The 15,125-nt window shown below is 30.5% G+C and overlaps 1 protein-coding gene and 1 long non-coding RNA gene across 2 annotated transcripts in view; both read right to left on the bottom strand.

The window, feature by feature from the left end:
* The window catches only part of LOC118187353 (corticotropin-releasing hormone receptor 2-like), a 182,707-nt gene that overhangs the window by 40,146 nt on the left and 127,436 nt on the right, over nucleotides 1–15,125 (bottom strand). The window lies entirely within an intron of this gene.
* LOC146998980 (uncharacterized) lies at nucleotides 2,890–9,824 on the bottom strand. The gene is made up of 3 exons (XR_015039372.1): nucleotides 9,752–9,824; nucleotides 6,063–6,152; nucleotides 2,890–3,024 (listed from the first exon to the last, which is right to left on the bottom strand). It is a non-coding gene; the product is annotated as an uncharacterized LOC146998980 (long non-coding RNA).

Raw genomic sequence — 15,125 nt, forward strand, 5'->3', positions numbered from 1 at the left:
CAGATTTTTAAACCACTGGTATTAAAGCTATTTTTCAGCTGACTCTTATTTCTGATTTATGGTCAGTTTTAACCATTTGCCTTTCCAACATCAAGTAGTCTACCACATAACACAAATTATTATTATAACCATTCGTAATAAAATATATGAGCAATTTGGGTTAACAAGTGAGATTTCGACGATGCCCCACATAGCACAAAAACATCCTTGGGATATCCCAAGGATGTTGCTCGCGGGATATGCGCACATCCTCAGGACATCCCGGAATATCCCGCGAACCTCCTAAACACCTCCTCCCGAGTGCTTAATGTCACATCCCGGGATATCCTCAGGACATCCTAACCAAGTCCCATCGACAGCGTGCGGGATGTTATTAGGATGTGAACTCCTACTTACTACATCCTCAGGACATCCCACAAACCTCCTAAGCACATCCCATTATATCCTAAAAACATCCTATCTATGTCCCATCGACAGCATATGGGATGTTATTAGGATTTAAAGTCCTACTTACTACATCCTCAGGACATCCCGTAATATCCCAATTTCCTCCTAAACTCATCCTCCTGAGCGCTTAATGTCACATCCCAGTATATCCTTAGGACATCCTATCTACGTCCCACCAACAGCGTACGGGATGTTATCAGGATTTGAAACACTAGTTACAATATCCCTTTAACCTCTTAAATACATACTCTCAACTGCTTAGTGTCACATCCCAGTATATATACAGAGGAAAATTCCAGTGAAAGTATGTGAAGGTGTGATGATCTAAAACCTACTTTTTTTTACACAGATAGTCTCAAATCGTTCTCCTATGGTTACTATGGAAAAATCAGAAATGTTGAAAATATTTATACAACTTATTTTGTTTTTAAATCTGAATTTGTGAATATATTAAAACTGAGCAAGGAAATTAAAATGAATTATTAATACAAAATATTAAAACTGAAAATTTTGCTTTTAAGATATTAAAAATCTTTTGATCATTTTTAAACATCCAATAGCCCCCAAATTGAATTATTCATAATTAAATTATTTTACAAAATCAGTTTCTAATTTCAGTTAATTTGTATTAAAAATTGAATAATAAAATTACCCATTTATTAATCTTTACATAAATGAATCATCTTTCTTTAAAACATGTAAGGAATTTATAGTGTTTTGATGACACTGTTGGGAAATTGTTAAAAGGAATAAATTGTATTTTTAAAACTAAATCAATTCCTAGCCTCAGAATAAATAAATATGTTTTCGTAACATGAGAATGCTGCAGGCTTTTTTATATATTTAATATTTAGTTGTAAAAATTTGACATTATGTTAACAATTCTTTATATCATTCAAAAGGTAACTCAAGAAGCTCTTCTAAAATTCTATCTTTCTGCTCACAAAATTAAAAAAAAAAAAAAAAAAAAAAAAAATCTGAAAGGCCTCAGATTTTAGCAGTCACTCAAAGAGGCTAAAAGTTTATGAATGCATAGATTATCAATACAGATGGGGCAGTGGAAATAGCAAAACATTTTATAAGATACTGACACCAGAAAGTTATATATCTTCTATATATTTGAAAAATGAAGAAATATATCATGTAATTATGTAGAAATATTAAAATGTTTTCAATTAGATATATCATGAATTAAATGCATTTTAAATCAATCAGATTAAAAATTTAAAAAAGCATTGTTAAGAACTGTGTGTAATGCTTTTAAATAGCTTGACTTGTTAGTCAATAATATATTAGATTTTAAAGGTAAATATGTTAAATTTTGCCAAATGGCAAGACTTGAATGAAAAGCAAAACAAGTTTACGACTGACGATATGAAGTCACATTTCAAAACTAATAGCTCTTTTAGATTAAAAAAAAAAGTTCTGAAAATAATTTGCAATGGTTCATTGGTATTATTTTACGCAAAATTCAGCAAAATGAAATTTACCAGTTGAAATCAGCACCAAATTAAACTTTGTAAATTCTAGCACATGTTAAAGGTTGTCTCATCCAGAATTTTATTACTAACCATTCATTTCAGAGCAAAATAAAACAGTAATTGCCATTTATATGACAATCAATATCAAAAATTTAAATCTGCATTTTACGCAACATAGAAAAACTTCAAAAGATCTACGGTTTACCATGCAATTAAGGCATTTTATTCTGCTATCAACTCTACCAATTATTAATTCCATTAAGTATATTCAGTTTACTCTTTCTGCTCAATATATGCAATGTAAAATTTTCCATAAATTTATTAATTCATTTTATTTTGAGGTGAGCTTTTATTCAACTCTCAATGTCAACGAGAATGTTTAGTTCATTTTTTATTCGGTCTCAAAAGAGAAACCAAAATACGTGGATTTATGTACGTGTATTTATGAATCAAAATACATGAGAAATCACAGTGAGAAAAGCACTGCTACCTTAAACTGTGATTATATATAACAAATGCAGTGAATTATAGTTAAAAAATAGTGAAAATATTTATATTTCTGAACTATTTCATATATAACATTTTCAGTTTCGCATATGTGGCAATTTAAGAACTTTTTTACGTATACCAATTTTTTGAAATATCTGCAAATTTTTGTATCTTCAAGGAAAGCTTATTCTTTCACCTTTAGTATATAAGTAATGGTAATTTACCAGATAAAATTACTTAATGGGGAATACAGAAAAATATCTAACCACTTACCTTTGTGACTTCATCTGCAAAGAGACTAAAAAAGTAGTTCAGCTAAATCTGCTATAATAAATATTTATAATAATGCTAAATTATGCAATATCTATTAATATGACAAATTTTTGTAAAGCTATTTATTTGGATGAAAAATAAACACATTCAGAAATTTATGGCACTATATTATGATTAACAGAGGAAAAACACTTTTCAAAATTCAAAATAGTTTTTATTAATCCAATTTATCACATTTTATTTGAATTCATGAAAAACAATCTTATATCCATGTATTCTTATGTATATAAGAACTCTTGATAAATTGGATCTCTGTCATTGCCTTTCACAGCACCTAAAATAAAGAAACACTCACAATTACTATATGTGAATATAATTCATAATTAAATTTAAACAAATGACTATTAGAATGCAAATTAAAGGAAGCATTTAAAATATTTTAACATTTAGTACCTATAAACAGAGTAGCAATTATTTGGTTTTTCGATTATAGTAAAATAAACATGGGGGATGCCTTTTAAAATTTTTTATGTCAGAAAATAAACTCAAACCACCAGCTGAACATATGAGCAGTTTTATCAATCAGCCACTGGTAGGTAACCTGGATACTGAATCAACATATAAAGTTGCCAAGATAAAGAGAGAAACAAAATTATGATAATCACATCTTACCTATTCATAAAACTATTTTAAATTTAATGTGTAGGCAAGTCCAAAAAGAGTGAGAATGAATTTATTTTGCAACACAAAGTAAAGTCTTGCAGGAGCAAAAAAAACTTGTCTCATGAGATTGGCAAGTAAAAAATAATTAACTGCATCTGGTAACATTTATCTGACAACACATAAGTAATTGTTAGCTACATGCAGAAAAAAAAATCTGATCAGGGGCGTAGCTAGAGGGGGGCATCTGTCCCCGGGTGCAGAATCCAAGGGGCGCCAAACTGATGTTAGAACATTTTAGAATTAAATGTTTTCCATCCTTGGCAAGCAGTAGGGGGCACGAAATCTTCAGTTGTCCCTGAGCGCTGAAAACCCTAGCTATGAATCTGATCATGTTAATGCAATTTTAAACTTTTGAATTTAACCGCAGAAATTTACCAAAGAAGTACTTGTAACAGTAGTAAATGAAGATGTGGCTAATCTTTACTGTATGGTACACCTTGGTTTCTGTCTGAAAAAAAATCGCAAAGTGGTATTGGTTGTTTGTGAAATGTGGAAGCCCATTGCGTCAAATAAGTTTTTCGGTAACCCTAATGTTGATAATGTCGGCAAAAGTAGCCTTTGGGAAAAAAAAAAAAAAAAAAAAAAAAAACTTTTTTTTTGTCAATAAAAAGGAGTTATTTCTGCAAATATTGACAACGTGCTGTGATAAATTTAGTTTTGGGCTACTTTTTTTAATAGTAAACCTTTTGTATGGTCCCAGGTTTTTGGTTCTTACCATTCTTTTCAATTACTGTGTTTGGTTGCACGGAAGTGGTATGGTCTTGTATTTTGAACATGCTATTTATTATTTTGGTGTGGGTACCATCGTTTGAGTATGTCTGAGGTGACTAAGAGACGAAAAATTTAATTGAATTGCTTACCTGGAGGATGGTGGTGGGAAGCCTAAACATGCATGTGAAAAAAAAGGTATGTTAAAAAAATGACGTTTCATTTATTTTTTTGTCTCTGTGTGTTAATTTTTGTTAGAAGATTTGTTGTTTAATGTTTTTATGTTAGGAAATATGTATTTTTGGTAACTTATTCCTCTCTGTGTATTTTTGGTTGTCTGTGTGTTAAGACAGTGGCAAATTTTTTCTGGTAACTATGATATTTTTAACTTTCTGATTTTCTTAAAGTGAAAATAGATCAATGTGTACATGGACAAAGTTAAGCAGTGCACAATGCCCAGTTTGTGCAGTTCTCTGTTTTAATAGGTCGATGTGTACATGGACACAGAGTTTGTGTATGTCTTCTTCTGTCTGTCTGCCTAATCACACAGTACTTCTTAGTTTGTTTTTGTGTAGCGGCCACCTTGAAATTGGTGCCGATCCTCTCAGGTGACGATCTTGATATAAAAAAAAGAAACGATTCGCCAAGGGTTACAGTAGAGTAAATTTTTACCAAAGATGTTCTACCATAATCACCATTTCAGTGGTTTAAACACTAGTGGAGCAGTATGCAGAGATGAAGATTGAGTTCTGTTTACACAGCATGATGGTTTAGGCACTCCAGCCATTACAGTGAACAAAATTATAATAAACATAGCCACAATAATTGTCTATAAATATTGATGTATAACACTGCATTAACTAATATATTTCTTATGCTAGTGTATACAGAATCCTTAATCGAAGGGAAAATCAGAAGACTGTGCATGCATTTTCCTTTAACTGAAACATGGATTTGACCATACAAATCTCAGTCTTACGGGACATGCCACACTATGCAGATAGACAGTAAAAAGTGCTTGTGTTGTTTTTATTTGTTAGAGGTGTGAAATAAATATACTTCTAGATTTTAATTTTTTCTTTTCTTGTTTTACATTTGGATTACCTATCAAAAAGTAAGGAATTTTGATATTATTACAATATCGGAGTTAAAATAACAATTATTGGACATGTTAAAGTAATGAAAATTTTAAATTAGGTTAAAAAGTAACCCTTAATGTGGCATATTTTTGAATTAAACTCTATCAACATTAAAAACAACAAAACGTCCCTCTTTATTAAGGACTTTAATTAACTAATTTTAAATACGGAGCTATGAATGAATTTTTTCCCTTGCATGTTATAATAACTGAAACAAAATTACTCTGATACAGTCAAAATTCCTAAATGCAAGTACATAAAATTTACTTTAGCAATTTAAAGAGATGAGACACACTGAACACATGAATAAATTTCTATCAAAGAATAATTTATTAAATTTGGCCCATTCCATAGTAAACTTTAACCATTAGATTACATTATTACACCATGTTATCAGTTTGAAAAGCAAGTCATATGCCAGATCTTGGATGTAAAAGAAATGCACAAAATAATATACAGATTATTGAAAAATGATGTATACCAATAATGATGTTTATAGATATGATTAAACGTAACAGAAAATTTACTGTCACAACCACATTTTTAAGTGAAATGTATTATTTTAACATTTTACAATATTTAAGGTATGGCATTAAATGCAACATTATGTGCCTGGTTATAAGTTAGTAAATTAAAATAATAATAATAATAATAATAATAATAATCAAAGAATGAATGTCATGAAAAATTTCAAAAACAAGCAGAATTTAATTTAGAAGACCTTTAGACACTTATGATAAATAAATTTGAGAATTCTTCACCCAAAATTAAATTATAATTAACTAAAACCAGTTTGACTGACCTTCTACAAAATCCTTCAGCTGCAATTTTTTCTAGCTTGAAAACCAAATTCTTCTCCACATGGTAATAACATCTTAACCAGTTGAAATTCCTGCAGAAAGTTTGATAACACAGTAATAGAATTAATAGAATAGAAAAATTAACACAGAAGTTTAGAACATCATTTAAACTTAACATTATTACAAATTTTGGTGCCTTCTGACTATCTGCAAAGCTGTGAAAATTGGCAAAATGGTTAGTTTATGGTTCATATCTACTGCTCTGTTCACAAGTAATAATTCAAATAAGCACTTTATAAGAAACAAGAAATTTTAGGATGCACACACACAAAAATATATACATTGGGTCAATATTCACATATTTTTCATCCAATGGAATACTATTCAGAAATAAAGATTAAATATAAAGCATGTAAATACATGTGTGTGGTATGCATATTCATAGTTTGCTATTATCGTGTGCATACTCTTGCTGTTTTAGCATAAGTTGAAGCTGTGAGGGCAGATGATAAGAAAGTATCAGAATTTTTCATGTATAAGAAAAGATTGCCCTGACAATAGTATCTCAATTGTTTAGCACTGACATTTACATAGCGCATTAGAAATATATAGTAATATATGTATAATAAAAAGATAATTACATATTATTAATTCATTTTTTTAAATGCCAAACTTTAACAATTCTTTCACATATAATTAAACAGAATTCTTTCACATGAACATCTAAAATCCATTCTTAACTAAAGAATAAATAATAAAACCATGTAAATTTCTTATCAAGCCCATCATTTCCGAAATGTTTACTTCTGAAAGTTCCCAGCATTTCTCAATATATTATTAAATTACTAAACTAAGCATCAATGATCGTCATGTTCGCTAATGTGGCAATATCTTTCACACTTCTTTGTTACCACAAGTAACAAGTAGGCTTCAATAAATCTTTAACTGTTACATGCTACTTTTGTCTAAAATTAGTACAAATAATAAAATTAAATGAGCTCTTTATAATATGCTCAAAGAAATAATTTTGTATGAAAATTTGTATGTTATATATTGGTTTGATTAATGATTCAGGAAATAATTCGGGTTTTCAAAGTGCTTCCAATAATTCAAATTTCAGCTTGTGTCAAAATAAAATCTATAACACAAAGATAAGCAAATTTCCTTATGAACAATGCATTTTAACATTATTCAATCACTGGCAATCACACAGTACTGATTGCTTCAATAAACATTACTGTAACTGTGTTATTTTAAAAGACTGTAATGTTTTAATTATTTCCTTAATTAAAACATTACAGTCTTTTCCTCCTTCTAACACCAAAAGAAAACCCAGATAAGAAATATAAAAATATCAGTAAAAATAAATTATATTATTGAATGACACTTTACATTAATTACACTTATGCATATATTATTTTATTATAAATTATTTCAAAATCAAAGAAGAGAAGGGGGAGAAACTTTAATATTTATTCTAAAATGATATAAACATTAATCATTTAGTACAGTTTGTTATTTCAGGCAAAAAGAATTCACTTTTCTGGATAGCATTTATATTTCCATCTCACTTTCAATGAAACATTAAGAGAAATGCATATAATTTAAACACCAGTTTATTTTATTTATCAGACAGATTATATCAACTCGAAAAAACCTATCAGTAAAATTCGGTAGTAATAATTCTGAATGTTAGCCAACTTGCAAGATTCAACAAAAATTATCAATACTTTTATTATAATGACAATACTACAGTAACATGAACATAAAATTAAACTGCATATAACTATAAAATAAGCCAGCATATAATAATGGTGCATTGGTTTCTAAAACAATGGGCTCCATGAAAAAATACATGTATTATGGTAGCTATTCATATTCTTCAGCTTTCCTAATACAGTCAAAAGTTGTTAATTCGGAAACCCATAATTCGGAATGATCTATAATCCGGACATCCAAACTAAAAACTTTCTGCGCATGCGCCGCGTTGACACATGCGCAGAGGCGTTCACGCGTGCGCGTAAGACCTTTTACGACTGCGCATATGAGTGTGCGCAAGTGCAGAATACGTTTTCGCGTGCGCATTTTATGTATAATGGACGTATAAGCTAAATAATTATCTATTTCAGTTAATGTTGATGATTGCGTTGTTCCTTAATTTTCGAATTGCATCCGGCTTATTATTTTTTGCAGACTGTAAGAGCAATTTTATAAAAGTAAGCTTAAACTTTCGATTATATCAAATAGAATTTCCGATATATATTTGTTAATATGTAAAGGATCTAAAGCGAAAGTATGTTTTGAAATCCGAAATCTGTTTATCAATTTCACGCTGCTCGGCGGCGGGCGCGTAATGAATTGGAAGTTGATTTGTCAGCACTATCCTTATCTTCAGCGCAGATGTTTTTATTTTATTTGGCTTATAATTCCTTACCAAATGTAGTATTTCATCTCGATATGCTCCGTCTTTGATATGATTTAAAACAAGTTCCTCGTCATTATAATTCGCTTCCGATAGCGAAGAAAAGTGACAGAGGTTATTGAAAACAAAAAAATTTCGATTGACAAATTAGTCGGTGTTCTTGACACAGCAATTATAGGACTTGAACGGCGGAACTTTGTAACTGAACAAGAAATTATGTCTGTTTAATAGAATTAAAGAGAAAGTATTATCACATGAAACGAAGCAAAACTTAAACAACTTACATTGAAAGAAAAGTTTAATAAAGTAAACAAATAAATATTAAGCTTTTTCTTTTTGCAAATTTTGATACCCTTTAGATCATAATTGTTCTTTATTTCATAAATTACGGTTTCATATTTTTAATTTTAGAATTTCTGCATGCCATCTTACGAGATTTAAACTGATGATCTATAATCCGGAAAAATCGATAATCCGGAATCGCCGAAGTCCCGACGAGTCCGGATTAACGACTTTTGACTGTATTCTAATGTTCATTTTACATAACTAAAGTATCTAAAATACAATAAAAATGCAAACAATATTTATGAGAAAATATTAAAAGCAATCATAAGCATTTGATTGAATGACCATATTTTGTCTTCCTGCAAGTCGAATCTTAAAATGATATGCAGTTTGAAAAATGCTTAATCCTTTTATAAAATATTCAAAAAAGATTAAAAAAAGGTACTTTTCGGTTATCAGGACCGGGTTCAGAATTGTATTTATGTATGCTTGTATATTTGTATGTTTGTGTGTCTACATATACACATCTATGTACATACTTACGAACACAGGTTCATACATTTCCGATTCTGGTCCCAATAACAGAACAGTACCCCCAAAAAAACTTGAATTACAAACTAGATTAAGATAATGTTTCAACCATACATATTTTGGACAAAACAATGCAAACTCTTATTTTTATACAATTGTTCAAACTATTTAACATAAATTTATTGCTGCAATAAAATAATAAGCAATCTGATCACACATATTATTTTGAAACTGAATACATAAACTAGACTAAAAAAAATTCAGTCATAAACATTTGGATAGCAGGGCAAATTAGATATTTGAAAAAACAGCCAGCCATTGAGATACACGTAATTCACGACAGAATGGTAACAATTCATAAAGCTGTGAAACATTTAACTGTCAAAATGACATAAATAACATAAATTCGAAAAGCAAAAAAAGTAAACATACAAGTATTGCAACTGAACTTACCTTTCATGCAACAAAAAATATCCATACAAGTTAACCTCATGGTCAGCCATTTTGGATTTCGTTTCAAATCAGACACATGTTTACGGATTTGCGGAAGAATACGAGGAACTAGTAGTTTGCCGGATACAATGTGCAATGACGCGAAAGAATATAGTTCTGTAGAACTTCCTACATTATTCCGTAATAAACAGTACTATTTCCTAATTTTTTCTTTATCTAATTAATTAATTAATAAGGAAATAGTTAAATAATGCCGAATTCATTTTTAATGAAATGTAAAATTTTTCATGTATGGGACGACCACCTTCCGTCCAATATTTCTGAGAATATAAACAATTTTGGAATCTGAGAGTATCAGTAAATAAATATATAGAATATCGCCTCTCAAACGACCACTTCTGAAAGTGACCAATAGTTCTGAGATTATAAATAAATATTGATATTAAGCATTATTTCTATAAGACGACCATCTCTATATAAGACCAAAGTTTCTAGAATCTTGGATAGTCATCAGAGATGTATCTTTACTGCGAAATTATCGCACGACTGTAATTCAACATCAATAACAGATCGCGCGATTGAAAAACATTTTCTGTCCTGTAATTAGAGGAAAAAAATTTTCCTTATGAGGTATTTCTCCCGCTTTCCTAGCGTGCCTTCGTGGTGTAATAGTTCTGTACGCTGGGCCGGTATTTCAGAGGTCCGTGGTTCGATTCACGGCGAAGGCGGTTGCTAATTTTTCATCTCTACGGCTTCCCAAAAAAATCCTGATGTCTCTACAGTGGCGCCCGAACTAAAAAGGTGTTGGATGAGGTATATCCACACCCAGGATTTAGTGATTGGATCCCCTTAAAAAAAAGTCGGCCTTTAAAAAGAGAAGTAATATAAGGTATTTCTCCCGCTTTCCTAGCGTGTCTTCGGCCCACTAGCGGCCGAGCGGTAAAGTCGCTGAACCCTGGTAGTGCGATCCGAGGTTCGAATTCCGCGAACGGGCTGGCTGCATGGGTGTTTTCGTGGTTTTCCCCACGTGTAACGTGTATACGAGCCAGTTTCCCTTAGAAAGTCCTCCACGAAGACATCCCTCCCCTTAGGCAAATAGCCCTAGTGTGCTTTGCCATAATTAAATACACCACCACACCTAGCGTGTCTTCGTGGTGTAGTGGTTCTGCACACTGGGCCGGTATTCCAGAGGTCCGTCCTTCGATTCCCGGCGAAGGCAGTTGCTAATTTTTCATGTTTCCTGCTTCCAAAAAAATACCTAATGTCTCTATACCCAAATTTAAAAAAAAAAATCGTTTCCGTAATTAAATATATCTATATCTAATTTTACCTATATTTGTAGTAGGGTTTGTAATCTGTAAGTAATTATACATGTAATTTATACATTTTTTATTAAAAAAATATATGTTATTTAGAATTTTGCAAATATTCTAGAAAATGCTAATCCATTGAAAAAAATCTTTTCCATGACTAAATAAATTTTTAAAAACGTCAGAAAAAATAGCAGTTAAATTTTAATAACAAAATAACAAGAATAAATCATCAATCATATCAATATTTTTAATGTACAGCATTTAGAAACAACGTAGTAAAATACATATGAAAAATAAAATAATGTGCAAGTTTCAGATGTGCAATGTCAAAAAATTAAAACTGGTAAATTTGAGAACAAATATCCTCAAAATGTTTGACAACGAAAGTCCTCCGGACAATGCAGAATGAATGTCCTCAGGATGTGAAATTGGTGAACTCCTCAGGACATCTGAGAATCAACATCTTCAGGACATCCTGTCATATCCCAGGACATAGCGACTTAAATAAGACATCCTCAGGATGTTAAATTACGATCTCCTCAGGACATCTGAGAATCAACATCCTTAGGACATCCTAAGTATGTCCCGGGATATTGCGACTTAAATAGGACATCCTGAGGATGTTTTGTGCAATGGGGAGCATTTGCTTTCCGGTGTCAGGTGGTGGTGACATACAGTGGCTCCCAAAACTGTTCGTACACTTATGATTTTCATTGAAATAGGGCTCTATCCATTAATTAAAAGTAAACTTTCTGAATGAAATTTTAATAATAAGATCTATCATCTATTCGTAACAAAATTACATGAAATATTTTTTAAGTACAGCGCAACTTTTTTTAAGGAAATTAATAATAAAAAAATGACAAACATTTTATCTCACAAAAGTCTTCGTACACTTCAAAAAAAATCTCGACATATTAGTAAATATGTTCAATTTTCGTTAAATTAATATTTAGTAGGATATCCTTTAGCATCCACAACAGCTTTTGAGCATCTGGGAATAGATTTTACTAATTTTTTAGTCCAAAGGGGCTTTGTCCCTGAAGGACTATTGTTTTCGTTTTGCGATTTTGCGTCGGACTCATAAACGTCGGTTCACTTTTCAAACTGTTGCCACAAAATGTTAGAGTCCTGCATTATATTTGAAGAAATTAAATAATGAAAAATCTGCATAAATGATTGTCTATTTCTCGCATTGTGATAAAACAATGGTACATAGAGCCATCGAATTTTGAATGACGAAATCCTACTGCGAATATGGGCATCTGAAATCCCAAATTTGGAATTTGTTTTATTATAGATTTTATATTTTGTAAAACTTTAACGAATTTTTGATTTACAAACTCAATGCTTTAAAAGCGAGAAATGGCAACGTTATATAGAAAAAAAATACTTCCTCGAAAAAAATCTCCAGCTCGCGAGATTGTGTATATCGGAAATTCTAAAGATATGCTTAATTTAACATTATTTTGCGATATTGCTCTTGAACTGAATTTTATGGTTTAAGTGCAAAGAACATGATATTTAATAAATAAAGGTAACACTCAAAACGTTAAAAAAACGCCCCTTTGGACGTAATTTAAAATCTGAAACATTTCAGATTTTATTTATTTATTTATTTATTTATTAGCCAAGTTGAACTGTAATATCCTACAGCTGAGATAATTTTAATATTAATGATAATTTACGTGTAACTTTTCAAACGTTTTCGTTTTTTTTAACGTTTTTTGATTTGCACATAAATATCTGTACATAATTATCTATAAACATTTATTTAGAGCAATCACAAGTTAAACTCATCCTTTAAAATACAAAATTTCAAATTTAAATTTATCAGTAGACTTATTTTATTTGCAGATACTTTTATCGATAATAAGTAATATGTAAAACTTGCGATGGCAATCTGATGAAGGATTCGTATTGTAATGTATTTCTACAATCAAATTTGTAACGCCATATTATTAGGCCAAAGGGGAGTTAGATCCAAAATGACTACTTTCTGCTTTGGTTCGCTTTTCAAACTGTTGCCACCAAATATCATCGCCATGTATTATACTTAAAGAAACTAAATAATGAAGAATCTGCATGAATGCATGAATGTTTCTCGCTTTGTGAAAACGGTACCTAGAGCCATCAAATTTTGAATAACGTAATCCTCCAACCGAACATGGGCACTTGGAAGCCCAAATTTTGAATTCCAATTTGTTTTATTATCTATTTCAAATACTGTAAACTTAAACGACTTTTTAATTAACAAACTCAACGATTTCAAGGCGAGCAATAATTTTATTATCTATTTCAAATACTGTAAACTTTAACGAATTTTTAATTAACAAACTCAACGATTTCAAGGCGGCAATAATTTTATTATCTATTTCAAATACTGTAAACTTTAACGAATTTTTAATTAACAAACTCAACGATTTCAAGGCGAGCAATAATTTTATTATCTATTTCAAATACTGTAAACTTTAACGAATTTTTAATTAACAAACTCAAGGCGAGCAATAATAAATAGACGGTACAGTACGGTAAAAAATATTTTTATCTCCAGCCGCGTAACTGTGCAGCGGAAATTCTAAAGATATGTTGTTTTTGAATATTTTGTCATAGTGCTGATGAACTGAATTTTATGTGATTTAAGTGCAAAGAACATGATATTTAATAAATAAAGGTAACACTCAAAACGTTAAAAAAACGCCCCTTTGGACGTAATTTAAAATCTGAAAAATTTCAGATTTTTTTTTTTTTTTTTCTTTTTTTTCTTTTTTGTAATTTCTGTATCAATGTTCATCCATTCTTCCATCATGACTGTTTTGAGTTCGCTTTTCGTTTTGATGTCGTGTTTTTCTACTCTAACCTCCAGTTCTTCCCAAATGTGTTCTATCTGGCGACTGAGGTGGTGTTTTAAAAACCTGTGGGCAATTATAGAGACACCACAGGTGAACGTATGCTTAGGATCGTTATCATGATTAAAAATAAAGTTGTTTCAAATATCCAAATTTTGGGCTGATAATTTTAAACTGTCTCTTAAAATATTTAAATAAAGAGAATGATTCATTATGCTATCAATAAATACCAAATAACTTAGTTCTAATGTTGTCATGCCCTTCCCCCCACAAGAACACCTCCACCGCCATGCTTAGCTGTTCCAACTAAGTTCTTAGAATGAAGTTCCTAACTTTTTCTTCTCCATACAGTTATTCGACCATCGGAACCAAAAATGTTAAATTTGCTTTCTTCAGCAAATAGGACATTATTCCAGTACGTTTCGGGTGTATTTATCATTGATTTTGCGAATGAAAGCCTAAGCTTTCTGTTTTTCTCACTAACAAAATTTTTTTTACGGGTAGAACGCCCATGTAATCCAGCTTCTCTGAGAACTCGTCGAACAGTTTAAGGTGAAATTGAAGTAGAAAAACGTTGCATTAAATTCTGCAGAAACTTTTACAGTTTTACTGTGGGTTTTTCACAAATTGTCTAATAATAAATCTCTCATCACGTTTAGTTAACTTTCTCGGTCGACCTTTTCTTACTTTGTTTTTAATCCGATTTTCTTCTTTAAAGCGTTTTATCACATACTGCGCTGTAGAATGGGATAAATTAACTCATTTAGCTATATTTCGAATTGATTTACCACTACTATGGTGAAAAATTATCAATTTTCGAATGCTGTTTGTTATTTCTTTACGACTGCAACCCATTTTTCAATAATAAATAGAATATTATGAAATAAACAATAAAAAATTAAAGCAAATGATTTTTCAAATGCCACCACAATGCAAAAATTAAAAAAAGCGGCAAACGATAATTCTAATTTTGATTTTATCCAAAAATATTTCAGTGTACGAAGACTTTTGTGAGATAAAATGTTTATCATTTTTATTTTTATTATTAATTTCTTAAAAATAAAGTTTCGCTATATTTTAAAAATATTTCATTTAATTTTATTACGAATAGATTTTATTATTAAATCTCATTCAGAAAGTTTACTTTTAATTAATGGATAGAGCTTTATTTCAATGAAAATCATAAGTGTACAAACACATTTGGAAGCCACT

Source organism: Stegodyphus dumicola, chromosome 2, assembly GCF_044657685.1.
Source record: "Stegodyphus dumicola isolate Sdum_Otavi_A_Nest chromosome 2, ASM4465768v1".
Classification (NCBI taxonomy): domain Eukaryota; kingdom Metazoa; phylum Arthropoda; class Arachnida; order Araneae; family Eresidae; genus Stegodyphus; species Stegodyphus dumicola.